The 12,504-nt window shown below is 33.4% G+C and overlaps 1 long non-coding RNA gene across 1 annotated transcript in view; it reads right to left on the reverse strand.

Annotated features, from left to right (window-relative positions):
- Nucleotides 1-3,259: 3,259 nt before the first annotated feature.
- Nucleotides 3,260-12,504, reverse strand: part of LOC116226090 (uncharacterized) — a 410,572-nt gene continuing 401,327 nt past the window's right edge. Inside the window, exons 9-10 of the long non-coding RNA XR_016465827.1 lie at nucleotides 5,820-5,854; nucleotides 3,260-4,086 (exon numbers count right to left, since the gene is read on the reverse strand). This is a non-coding gene — a long non-coding RNA (uncharacterized LOC116226090). The remainder of the gene's footprint in view (nucleotides 4,087-5,819; nucleotides 5,855-12,504) is intronic.

Here is a 12,504-nt window from a genome sequence, read left to right on the forward strand (position 1 = left end):
ATATATATATTTCAAAGTTTCTCTAATTTATTTTAATGTAATAGGCTGCTTAAACGAGGACTTTCCATACCTGTACACATATCAATATTTAAAATTGTATTAAATCACTCATAACTTTCTTAAGCTTTAAGAAATAAGTCATTTCAAAACACTGACTAGATACACAAACTGTTCTCTTTCCGTGCACACTGTAAGTACTAAGGTCACTAGCTGGACACTGTGACAGAAGAGAGAAAACTGGCAATGGAATTTGCTTCTCTGTCTCTTCTTGGAGTTTGCTTCTCTGTCTCTTTTTCTACCACATTCTCACTCACTACACCTGAATTAATGGCCACATTCAATTCAATAATATTTTTATGTGCTTCATTGTTGTTAAGTATTGTTAAGTATTGCACTATGAGATAGCAAATCTTTTTTTTTTTTTTCTTTTTTTTTTCCAGGGGATCCATTGAACAGATATATCCTTGAGGAGATAAAAACAGGTCAGCTATTTCAGTAGGAAGCAACTCCAGATGTAATTCCTCCATGAATTATATACACAGATATGAACTCAAAGACACACTTAACTGCACTGGCATTTATAAAAGACAAGGCAGCAAACTGAAGAAGCTAATTTTCTATAGCAACAGTACTATGACACGAGTTGCAGCTATGTTGTACGGACTTCATTTAAATCCTTAAAAAGGTTTATTTCCATTTCAGTTGATTCTTTGGTTATTCTTTTTTCCAAGTCTTGTCATATATATTGTATTTAAAAAATTCTTTACAGAGAATGGCAGAAAGAGAAATTGGAGGAATGGTATAATTATAAACTGAGAAATTGTTCTATATGATATAAAATACAGGAAGCATTGCATTGTTCTAAATTAATGAAAGTCTCCTGTAATACAGGAAATAGTAAAAATAGGATCTCAAATAAATTAAACATATTCATTAGTAATTCTTTAATGGATAAAATGAATTTATTTCATTTGCCAGAGAGATAAATACAGTGCAGTACATTTTAATTGAAAAAAAAAAAAAAAAATCCATACAATTAGCTAGTATTTTAAATAGACATTTTGCCAAACAAGAATAGAGACAAGGAATGATCATTATGTCATCTGTGTTCCTTTTTCAGTATCAAACTGCAGTGCACACTGATAACTATCAGAATTTTTTCAGCTTAGCTGTTTATCTTGGCTAAGGAGATAGCCATCTAGTCCTCTAAAAGTAATAAGAAAGTTTTCATCACACAGTCATGCATAAGGAATAATTCCAGAGGATATTATGTTCTGTGGGCACTTTTTCCTTGTAGTTTCTCTAACAGTTCATTTTCAGTCTAAGATTATTTCCTACTACTTTATACAGAAATATTGCAATTTCTAGCTGAAATGTCTGTTGAAGCAACAGAAGGTAAGAACTGAAGGCTCTTCCACCAATTCAACTACCTTCCACCAACATATTCAGCTATCAAGGCTAATGAAAAAGCATAACACAATTCACAATTTTAGACTCCTTCCAGAGCTAGCAATTCTTTGACTTATGTGTGAAAAGGTCTGCCACAAAATTAAGAACAAATCTGGAGAGGAGACACTTGGAACTCAAAGGAGCTGCCAGTTCTCAATTTGCTATCATCCACAGTTAGTTTCAGTGGTGAATAGAAGCTTAACTAAAACATGTCTTTCTCAATCTACAGTAATATTCTTAAACATAACTATTATTCTGTCATTTGTGAATGCTATCTCCAGCTGTAAGGGATGGAACAAGAGCAGGGTGGACAAGATTAGAAAAGAGTTGAAGGTCAGAAGGGGAGAAAAAATGAAATTAAGCAAGTAAAACTTGTGTATGATATTTGCTTTGAAGCTAAACACATTTCCTAAAGAGTAACACACTACTTATTGAGTGGAGGCCAGAGAGACAGTAGGCCATATTTAGGACTATATTTGCGAGATGGCAAACAGAACATTCCTGTGACATTTCTTTTACCTCAACTGTGATTAGTAAAACTTATTTATTTGTTTCTGTCAGTTTGTGTTAAGTCATTGCTGAAGAAAAAGCAAACAATCTGCTTTATTTGCTTCATAAATATAATTATAAACTTGCCAGAACCAGGTTACCCACAAATTAACATGACAGCTACATTCACTTTCACATGGATTATTTATGAGGAAACCTCCACAGTATATAACTACTGATAGGACCAGGTGTTGCTGCAGAAGCCAACTGAGTTGCTATAGTGACAGACCACAAGAGCAGTCTTAAAGATATGATAAATGATGAACATCTTGTAATTTGCAAGCCAGCAAAGTTTGGCATAAAAGAAATATTGGTCACATCTGCAAATATAGCTCTTCATATGGGTAGAAGTGGGTATAGTGTACCAGGTTCCACATTAAGCTAATAGGCTCCCTATGCTCTCTTACTCTCATGAACACTGCAAAGCTCTCCATGTCCATGTGGTAACTGAATTATTCTCTTTCTCCTTGCAGATCCTTTCCTCTAAGCATTGGACTTACAATGCCTACAAGATGATTCTTCTCTGTATCTTTGGAGTTTGCAATATAAGCTATTTGTGGTGGATTTTAAATATTTAAAATTTATTCACCTTTTTAGATCTCCAAGCATCCATGGAAACTGGTGGCAGATTTTCCAAATAAATAATACAACATAAACCTATTTTATCCATCCAACTGCAGTTAGCAGTTCCAGACTAAACAAAACAAAAGATTCCAAGCCTCCAAAACTATAGGAAGGCAAAGAGTCTGAAAGTTTTGCTAAAGCTTTTACTAAAAACTGTGTAGATTTATCTTAACAATGTCAGAACTTTGTGCATGGATGTTCCATCCATTGATACATACACATGTAATGTAAGGTATGGGAATCACAAGACTAAGGAACAAGGAGAAAAATAAAATAAAAATTCCTACAACTTTTGCAGTAACAATATTAAAAGAACAGGGTAATATTTAAATGAAGACAGTGTCAAATTTTGAAACCTTTGAAATTGCCTTCTGCATTACTGCTGTAAGTCACTTGTGTTGTTTCCCAACTCTTTTTCCTTTTTATATCTTTTGGTAGAAACACAAAACATAAGTAGAAACAGTTACAGTTTTCTTCTTACTTCAAATTGTGTATTCTTTCCCAGACTAAAAACATCTCTGATATTCACTGACATAAAGAAATTGAAAAAGTAGTATCAAGTGCTGAAAATTTTAGTGATTACTTTTCTTAATAAAAACGTAATTTGTTACTTCAGAACATGGTGTGGAATGGTTACCAGAAAGGAAGTTGTCCACAAAATGACTGCATTTTAATGACTTGAAAAGCAGCACACGTGACTTTGCTGCAGGCTGCTTAAAGTAAACCTTTCACAGTGGTGAGTTGCATCTTCTGTAATATGAATGCTTATACAAGAAGTATCACACACAGTTCCTAACTCATCATGTGCACCATCTGACTGACTGACAAGGGAAGAAAAGCATAACTGTATTAAACCTCAACTGCACTAGTACAGTTTCGTTCTACCAATGTCATCTTTGCAGCACTGAAAGCTGTACTGTATTAAAATAATTGCCTCACAAGAAAGAGGAGGAAGAACTTTCACTGGCTGAACAGTGAGAAAAAAAAATTTGAGGCTGCGCTCCCCATAACATTGCATGTTTTACAACTAGCCTTTTAATGATTGTTTCATTGCAGCCTAACTGTGTCAGACAGTGAGAAATGGATGGAGTAATGCATGTAACTCTCTTCTTTGGAGCTATCTTTACCAAGTTACCTTCTAGCTCTATCATCATGACAACAGCTACAACTTGCCATCAACTACATATTTCCCACCACTTCAACACTCAGAACAAGTGCAATTACCTCACTCTCTAATGATGTCCTCTTTCAGCAAACTGCTTTTGCAAAGTCATATACATATGCTATCCATATCCACAGACAGCATAAACCTTTCCACTTATTTCTTGCTCCGTGGTTGCTCTCACAGTTTCATCTTTGCTTTGGTTGGTCCTCCTTCCGATGATATCAGCCACCTTGCTATATAATTCACTGTCATCTTCGGCAAATTGCTACCTCTCAGAGGTCCAGTAGTGTCATACTCTCCTGTTAATAAAAGAAAAATCCAAAGAAATCTCAGTATTACATCTCTGTTGACATATTACTTGTAAAGGATAAACTCACTCAGTGGTATGGCCTAGTGATTTATGTCATCTTGCAGTATGCAGTCTTACCTAGTTTCAATTTTTACTTATAATTTAGCCCCCAGATGTCAACAGAGAATAAATGCAGGGATATCCCCATCACAACCATTGACCATACTTAGGGGGAAGTGCTATGATGTACTATTTTGTATTACACAGTACAAGGACTCAGTATATTCTGAAAGCTCATTAAATAATTAAAAATGGACTGCTTTCTATCTCAGTATCTCTCTTCCAGCCACTGGAATATTCATGTTCTCTACTTTCCTCTCTAAATTCTGTTAATTTTATATGAAGTCTCACATAAAGCACTCAATGATCATACGAAGAGAAAACTGAAGTCTCTCCTTTTTTTCATTTCCATCAATCAGAAAGGAATAGAAAAAAGAGTCTGTTAACTAAAACAACTGAATATACTACAACTTATGAAGGCTGAGAAAATCTTATAAGCCTAGAAACTTGTGGCCTTGTAGTGCACTATGCAAAGGCAATGCAAGAAATCTCCTAGACTTCTCAAAAGATCCACCATGAAGAAGTTTTATGTGGCTTAAATATTCAGGGAATATTTAGTTTCAGACAAAACCAAACATGAAAAGCATTTAACATCATAAAGGAAAGCAAATGGATTGTTAATGCTATATGAAAATGTTATTTACAAAGGCAAAACATAAATATGCTTATAATCAGAAAGCCATTTTTTTGCATATTATACCCATTTTCAGCTTTCCAAATTTTAATACTCTCCAATCAGATGTATTTAAAGTAGGCTAACTTTGGTTTTGAATATAAATATATACATATATCAAAGCAGTGTTTTTTCAAATTCCTGATAGGATGTTCGTTCAGAACACTTTGTATAGTTCCTCATAATGACCTTCTGTCTGGTTAAAAAGAAAAAAAAAATCACTTAATTTGAATATTTTTCTTACTGAAATTGTACTTCCATGACAATACTTCATAAACATTTTCACTATTTTACTTCAACATTTCTATTCTTTTTTTTTCATCCTGAAACTAAAATCAATTTCTCTGATTTTATTATCTGTTCCTTTTTTCTGCTAACTGAGCAGGACATGGTGAGCAGCATTTTGTTTCTATATACTTGTTATAAAGTACATGAGCAACATACTCACTCATCTGTGATACAGCATTTGCTCTCTAGATACAAAAAGGTGTTTTCAGTAAAATATCTACTTTGACAGGAGCAGAAAGTCCACAATGTTTTAGCATATACTTCATATTTTGAATTAGAAAAAGCACCATTCATAGTCTGAGAATTTCTGAAAGCAATTAAATGTTAATCTCACTTTTTAAATGCTTAAAATATATTCTTTTTTTGTTCTCTGAAGTTGTTTTGTGTGCTATTTAAATACCAGATTCCTGACATCTTTCTCTTGTTTTACATAAGAATTCTACACAAAAGAGACTTCAGTCATCATTCCTCCAAATTTAAAAATAATAATATAAAAATAAAATAAAATAAAATAAAAATAGCACTCACTTCTAAATGGATTTTAGACTTGTAATCATTTTTTAAATAAATGTGATAAAATATTTTCCTCCTTCAGAAATATTCAGAGATTTTATTTCAATGTTTGAAAAAAACAGAGGTAAAGTAAAATGTTTTGTTCTTACCAGTAGTTATGTCAAATGGCTTCTCTAACAATGTCCTAAAACAAAACAAGATCATTTTACACTGCTTTGCAAAGCACATACATTAGAATTTAGAAAGGAATGCATAAAAAAGCCCAAATACAAATTCTTCTTTCTAGGAAACCTTAAGTGTGCCTTAAGGAATTCTAAGTATAAGAGTAATGCTAACATTTAGCCTTTCAATTGCAAATATTGTTTTTAGGATACAATAAATTGTCATTGTGATGGTGTTCTGCATCCAAAACTAGAAAGTAGATATAGTAGATAAAACAACCACTGTAAAACATTCACTGAATTCTTCAATTAGATCTTTATCACTGAACAATGACATTCACACAAATACTCTTATAAACCTTTACTTTCAGGCAAAGTAACACTACTACTCATATACAGCATTCTTCACACACCAGGAGCTAAAAAAGTACCAAAATTATGTACATAAAGTAATAACTGTAGAATATGACAGATCATCATTCACAGAGACGGAGCATAAATGTTTTATTGTGGGTACAGTAAATGTATATACATGGCCTCCATATGCCATCCTTCCTCCTGTTCTGTGAGTTAGTTCCTGGAAAAAGAGCATCTTTCTCTGAGTGCAGAAAAAGAAAGACATAACAAATACTTTAGATGGTTTGTCCTACTTCAGTGCAGATGACTTGTACATGAAATGGAGAAAACAAGCAGTTGGTTGCATCCTTCTGTAAGGCCTTTCTACAAGTTCAGTTCTGTGGAAGCCGAAGTTGAGCATTAGTTGGAGTATTAATTGGAGAATTTAGAGTATTGGCATTAGATTCATATGATTTTTTAACTGATCCAAAGAGATTTCTTTCAAGTGCTTTTTTTCCTTAGATCCTGGATAGAGTTTAGAAGCATTATACTGTGATAATTCCAAGACATCCACATCTTTAGAAATGCAGCAATGTCTTCATGACCATGCTTCTTCAGAAACAAACAAACAAAATTGACAGCACAAACTCTTTTGTTTTTGTTTCTAAGGTAAAACAATGCTACAGTGAAGAAGTATGGTAATTATTCCAATTAATTTTATAGAGCAAGGGTTTTTTCTTTTTTTTTTTAATTGCCAATCAGTGTGAAGATCAAGGAAGAAACACCCCTCTGAAAGCAAATACATTTTGAGAAACAGCAGGAAAATGCTGGAGCATTTCCACACAATTATTTGATATACTTTCTGTATTGTCAAAGATCAGCTTACAACAAAGAGGCTCAAAAGTGATTCTTACAGAACACCTGGCTGGAAAATACTGAGAATTATTTTTAAAAAATGCAAAAGAAGAAAAGCCAAAATAGATATTTTGTAAGTCAATGGAAGCCTGATGAAAAACACAATTAAAATCTAGTAAAACGAAATCTCTGTAATATTTATTAAAAAATAATTCAGCTAAGCAAATTCAAATCATTTCTCATACAGTCACTTTCAGAACACCAGATCATAATTCAAAATCAGATAATTAGAATATACTTGCTCAGATTATGCTTATTCATCACTATCATACAAATCCTCTGGATCCAGAAGCTTTACAAGTATTTTTGACCCTCTAGCTTAAAAGAAAAGCCATTTTTTGACAGCTTCAGTTAAGGAATTCATAAAATTGATTATATGTTGTTCCATATACAGTATTCAGTTGGGAGTCAAATGCCTATCTGCATAGTTCATAATGGTTTTCTATTTGCAGTTCAATAAAATAGGAATTATACAAGAGAGTGACCTCTAGATATTCCTTACGAACACTATTTCAGCACAATAGACATGAAGAACTTGAATCAGTAAGGATGCCATCATAGTTTCACAAGAAGGAGTTTCAGATAAGTAGGCGCAGAAGCAGTACTCAAGGAAACACAATTCTCCTGATACTAGGCAAAGTATCAGTGTATGTGAGTACATGTAAGGCCAGAATCATGCTAATCCTCATCAAAACATAACTTTGAATGAAGAAAAGGCACTCAGAACTACAGCCAGATCAGGAGTTTGGAATGAAGAGTGATGCATCTACACGTAAGTGCATTTAGATACCGTTTTACAGAGGTAAAAATTATTAACGTATGAAGAAAAAAGAAAAACAGAACTGAACAATGAAAAAGCTATCTTATACTTATTAACAACTTCACAGCCCTGACTGACTGCAAAAATTTCCTAACATCCTCTACTGTATTATTTATCCAGATTTAGTATAAAAAACACACAGGCACACTTTTTTTCAGACTGCAATCAACCATGAGGAAAGACTTGAATTTGAAGAACTAAACAAGTAGACTGTTTCCAAATTTCTGTGGATAGTTTTGAGTCTTATTATTGCCACTGTAGATCCATCATGCTAATCCAGTTTAGAAGTTAATATGACATTTTAGGAATTTGATTTCTGAGATTCATTCCTTTGCTTATTTGCTCATTAAATTGTGAAAAGTTACGTTGCATGAGATATAAACTGAACTCAGTTTCTTCTTGATTTCTGTGGAACCTGGTCAGCTGATGCCAATCAGAAGCCAATCAATGCAAATTTGCCTAGTACACCAAGGTAAACAATGGCTGCTTGGAGTTTTGGTTTTTTAGTTTCCTCTACATCAAGGACTACAGCCTTTAAAAGTAGCTGCTTGAACTATACAACCTAATTTATTATCATTTTAGCCCATGGCCTTTGTGTCAATATATGACTTCAGAACTTTCATGACTGATGTTTGACGAGGTCCTGTTTAGAGAAATCAAATTGTCGAAATTTAGAAACAGAGGATATTTGTTAACTGCAGATCTCAACCTATCATGAGATGGGAATTAATTGATTGATTACTTAAAATGGAAAACACCTACCTGGATAATTATACATAATGCAGCAATAAATATAACCCTATTGCATAGAATTGGTTAATGTGTGGAGCCTTCTTAGGTATTATCTTATAGGATATAATTTAGTTAATAAATTTACATATTTCTGTGAAGCATGACACGCTGTTTCTGTATTTAAATTTCTGAGAATCATGGCTAAAGGTGATCTGAACAAACAGTTGAGAATTAGAGCAGTAATTATTGGAACCGAAGAACTGTGGAATGATTAGGGATAAATAAAATAAGTCATTTTCTGGTAGAAGGTGTCAGAAAGTTTCTTAAGAAGAATTTTAAATTAATTGAGATTGCAGTATTATATGGATTAATGATCCATTAATGTCTATCATTTATAATCATAATAAAGTTTACTACTTCAAGTTATGTAAAATAATAATGTATTTGATACATCATCATGAAGATGTAGTACCAAACTATTCCAGTTAACTGTTCATTATCAGCAGGAACACTAAGTTTCCTTGTTACCTTGTAAAGTAACAGCCTTCAGGACTTATAGTTCTGCCTCTCCCCTGCCTTTTCTATAATCATGTATTCAATTATAATCCATGAATAATGCATAAAGCATATAACCCTCAGGGTGTAAAGCCCACTCTTACGGTCTTTTCCTTTTTAAAATAGCATCTAAATTAATCTTCACTTCTCCACTTCTAAACCTTCACCAACACAGCAGCCCCAGCTGTTCTCCATGTGAAGCTAACATGTCTTTCATATGGGTCATAGAGACTCTGGTGCTCATTTCTTCGACAATTGCTAAGTGATCAAGATTATGATGTCAGGACAGAGATTGAAAAGTGTACTGGACAAAAAAATTATCTCATGCAGGTACAAATAAGTTACAAACAAAACAAAACAAACAAACAAACAAAAACAACAACAACAAAAAAAAACCACCAAGTTTTCTTGTCCAGTCATCCACCTGCATTCTCTTAGAAACATTGGGATCTTGGCAGTGGCTGGGGAGCAATGGTCTGGCTCTTTGTTGTTTTTGTTTGTTTGTTTTTGTTTTGTTTTTTAATGTTTTTATTTCATCCTCCAAATGCACTTAACTGTGGTGTTCACTTAATGCCCAGTGCTCAATCCTCTTGAATCTTCCTGGATCCTTGATTGTAACAAGTGGGGATTATAGATTGCAATAATAACTTTGTTAGGTGAAGAAGCAAATGGAGGTATATAGTAACACATAACACAATATCTTCATTTGGATTTAACTCTCAAAAGTGAGGAAACACTACCATTAGAAGTTTTGTTTGGCTGATGTTGACTTCAGCGCAACCTTCAGAAGAAAAGCAAGTGTTCTGGCCTATCAAGGATAGCAGCAGAAATATGTTAGCAATATTTTGTGTACCTTCAAAAACAGATGTGGAACTTGAGAATGTATTACATTAAGTATAATTTTCTATGGGACAGTGGCATTCACATTTCTGATTCAGCTACCATGTTCTGACCTTTGGACAGGATCACATTACCATTGTCCCTGGTAATACAGTTCACACAGTTCAAGTACATATATTTTTTTGTAGTAATACTTTAATTATCTTATAAGAATAGTTCCTGTAGTCTTCAAAGAAAGTAAAGCTAATGAAAATGCATTGGTTGTAGATGACTTTAAAGTAATCTGAGGGGGAAAAAAAAGAAAAAAATCACAAATAAATCCCTTGATTTGCATATGAAAAAGAAACCAAGATCCTTCTGAAGTTTAGAAACTGGATTTCATTCATAGAATTTCTGAAAAAGGGAGTACTTAATCGGACCTGTTGTGTGACTAACATAAGACATGATTTGTATGCAGATCCTTGCTCTGATTTAGCAAGCCTGAATTCAGACATGCCTTTAGAAATATAAACTTCAACTACATTGAATTTATAAATCTAAAAAATGTATCTTGAATTTCCAACAAGATTGTTATTTCTAGAAGATTCTGGAGTTACTGTTTTTCATCTTGAATAGAAATCCTGCGATACCAACTTCTGCTAATTTTGCCTGCTTTACTATCACAGGCTCCAGATGTATCAGTCATGTAGACAGAAGAAGAACATTCTTTCAAATGTTTCCAGACATCATAATTCCTGTAAATCTTTTGTACTGCATCTGACAGTTCAACTACCTTCTAAAATGAAATTCCACTGCCTAAGTATTACTATAACAATTTAGTTCATGATGTATTTACAGATTTCATTCAGGCCCTCAGTCTGACAGTGCTTCTTCTTGAAGTCCAACATTAAGTGACAATAACTTCACATTATTTCTCTCTTTCCTGCAAAATGTAAAAGGTTGCAGACAGCTTTCTTGAACACTTGTTTTTTTTCAAATCTGATATAATTTCATAGCCATCATATTTTAGACATTAGTCTTACATTCTCCAAAAATTGGATGTCTAACCATCAAAAAAAAAGAAGACAGACATGAATCAATACCAATAGAACAGAGGTTTTTTTGCATATGCATCTGGTTTTGTCTTGTCATTGCAGCAAGACTCACCACTTTTCTCCTATCACCTTCACTCACTTGTACTTTTTCCTCTAAACTGCTAGTTTAGAGATAGTAGACAGTTTTATTTCTCCTCAGAACAGCAATAAAAAGGCAAAATCAAAATCTTCTTAAGTATTATTCTTTTTGTTTCTATTGTCGTAAGTTACTCTCCACTTGAAACAAAGCAACAATTAACTTTTCCCAATATCTCATCATTCACATATTTAAAAAGCAACATGTTTCAGATCAGAAATATCCTGGACATAGCTAGTCCTGCTGCCATGCAACAATCTACTACAAACCAGAGATACAGCACCATTTTAGCTGCTCTGAAGCTAATCAACAGATGTGCCCAACAGCACAGTTTCCCTAGGAACAGGATTTTTACTAATGAGCAGGAATATTGGTATGATGCCATCTCCCTTTTTCTCTGAACCTCTATTGCAGAGAACACAATCGGTAAAAAATGGATGAATCTGTGATGTCCTTAAGTTCCAGCAATTTCTATTTGCCAGTAAGCAGCATTAAGGCAATGAGCTTTAATTTTCTCTAAATCATGAAGCAAATCAGACTGGTCAATGGCCAATTTTCGAACAAGAGGAGCATGACAGTAGCTAAAAGGTAGCCAGCTCCACCACAGTACGCTGCACTATGCTAAACCAGAAGACTGGTTTATAACTGTGTATACACAGTCATAGTATGTATAAACCGAAAGTTATATATAGTATTAAAGCAAACTGAAAGTTTTAAAATTTCCACTAAGACATAATACCTAGTAAAAAAAAATAAAACCAACTCTTCAGTATCAAAAAACAAAACAAAAACACAGAAATATCTCTGAGCTTTATGAGAAAACTAAACGCAACTGATGCATTTTACTAGTTCTAAATTATATTTACAGCACTTTTGACTTTTAGACAATATTTGTCTATGATTTTAAGAACTTAGGAGTAGAAAAAGAATGAAATTAATTCTAAGTTACCCTGGGAAGTCTTGCTGGAAGATGAGTGGGGTGAGAAACAATTGACTTATTACAGAGCTTGAAAGAGGGAATTATTACTAAGTTGCCAAAATTTGTGGGCTCACCAGTGCCTACTGGCAATTTATCATAATCCTATTTAAACTCAATATATATAAATTTGAAGTTATTTCTTTCTTATATAAAGCTAAAATCAATGGAATCTTGAACTAAATTAATGAAATTGCCCATAGAGGAAGTTGCACAGTTTTAACCAAACACTAAAACTGTTATCAACAAAAGCAATGCATGTGAAAACAATGCTGTATAAATAGAGACTTGTTTGATCAGTTTGTTTTCAATCTTTTCTACTTCCAAAT

The sequence above is a fragment of the Phasianus colchicus genome, chromosome 4 (assembly GCF_987193195.1).
Source record: "Phasianus colchicus chromosome 4, bPhaCol1.hap1.1, whole genome shotgun sequence".
In the NCBI taxonomy this organism is placed as follows: Eukaryota; Metazoa; Chordata; class Aves; order Galliformes; family Phasianidae; genus Phasianus; species Phasianus colchicus.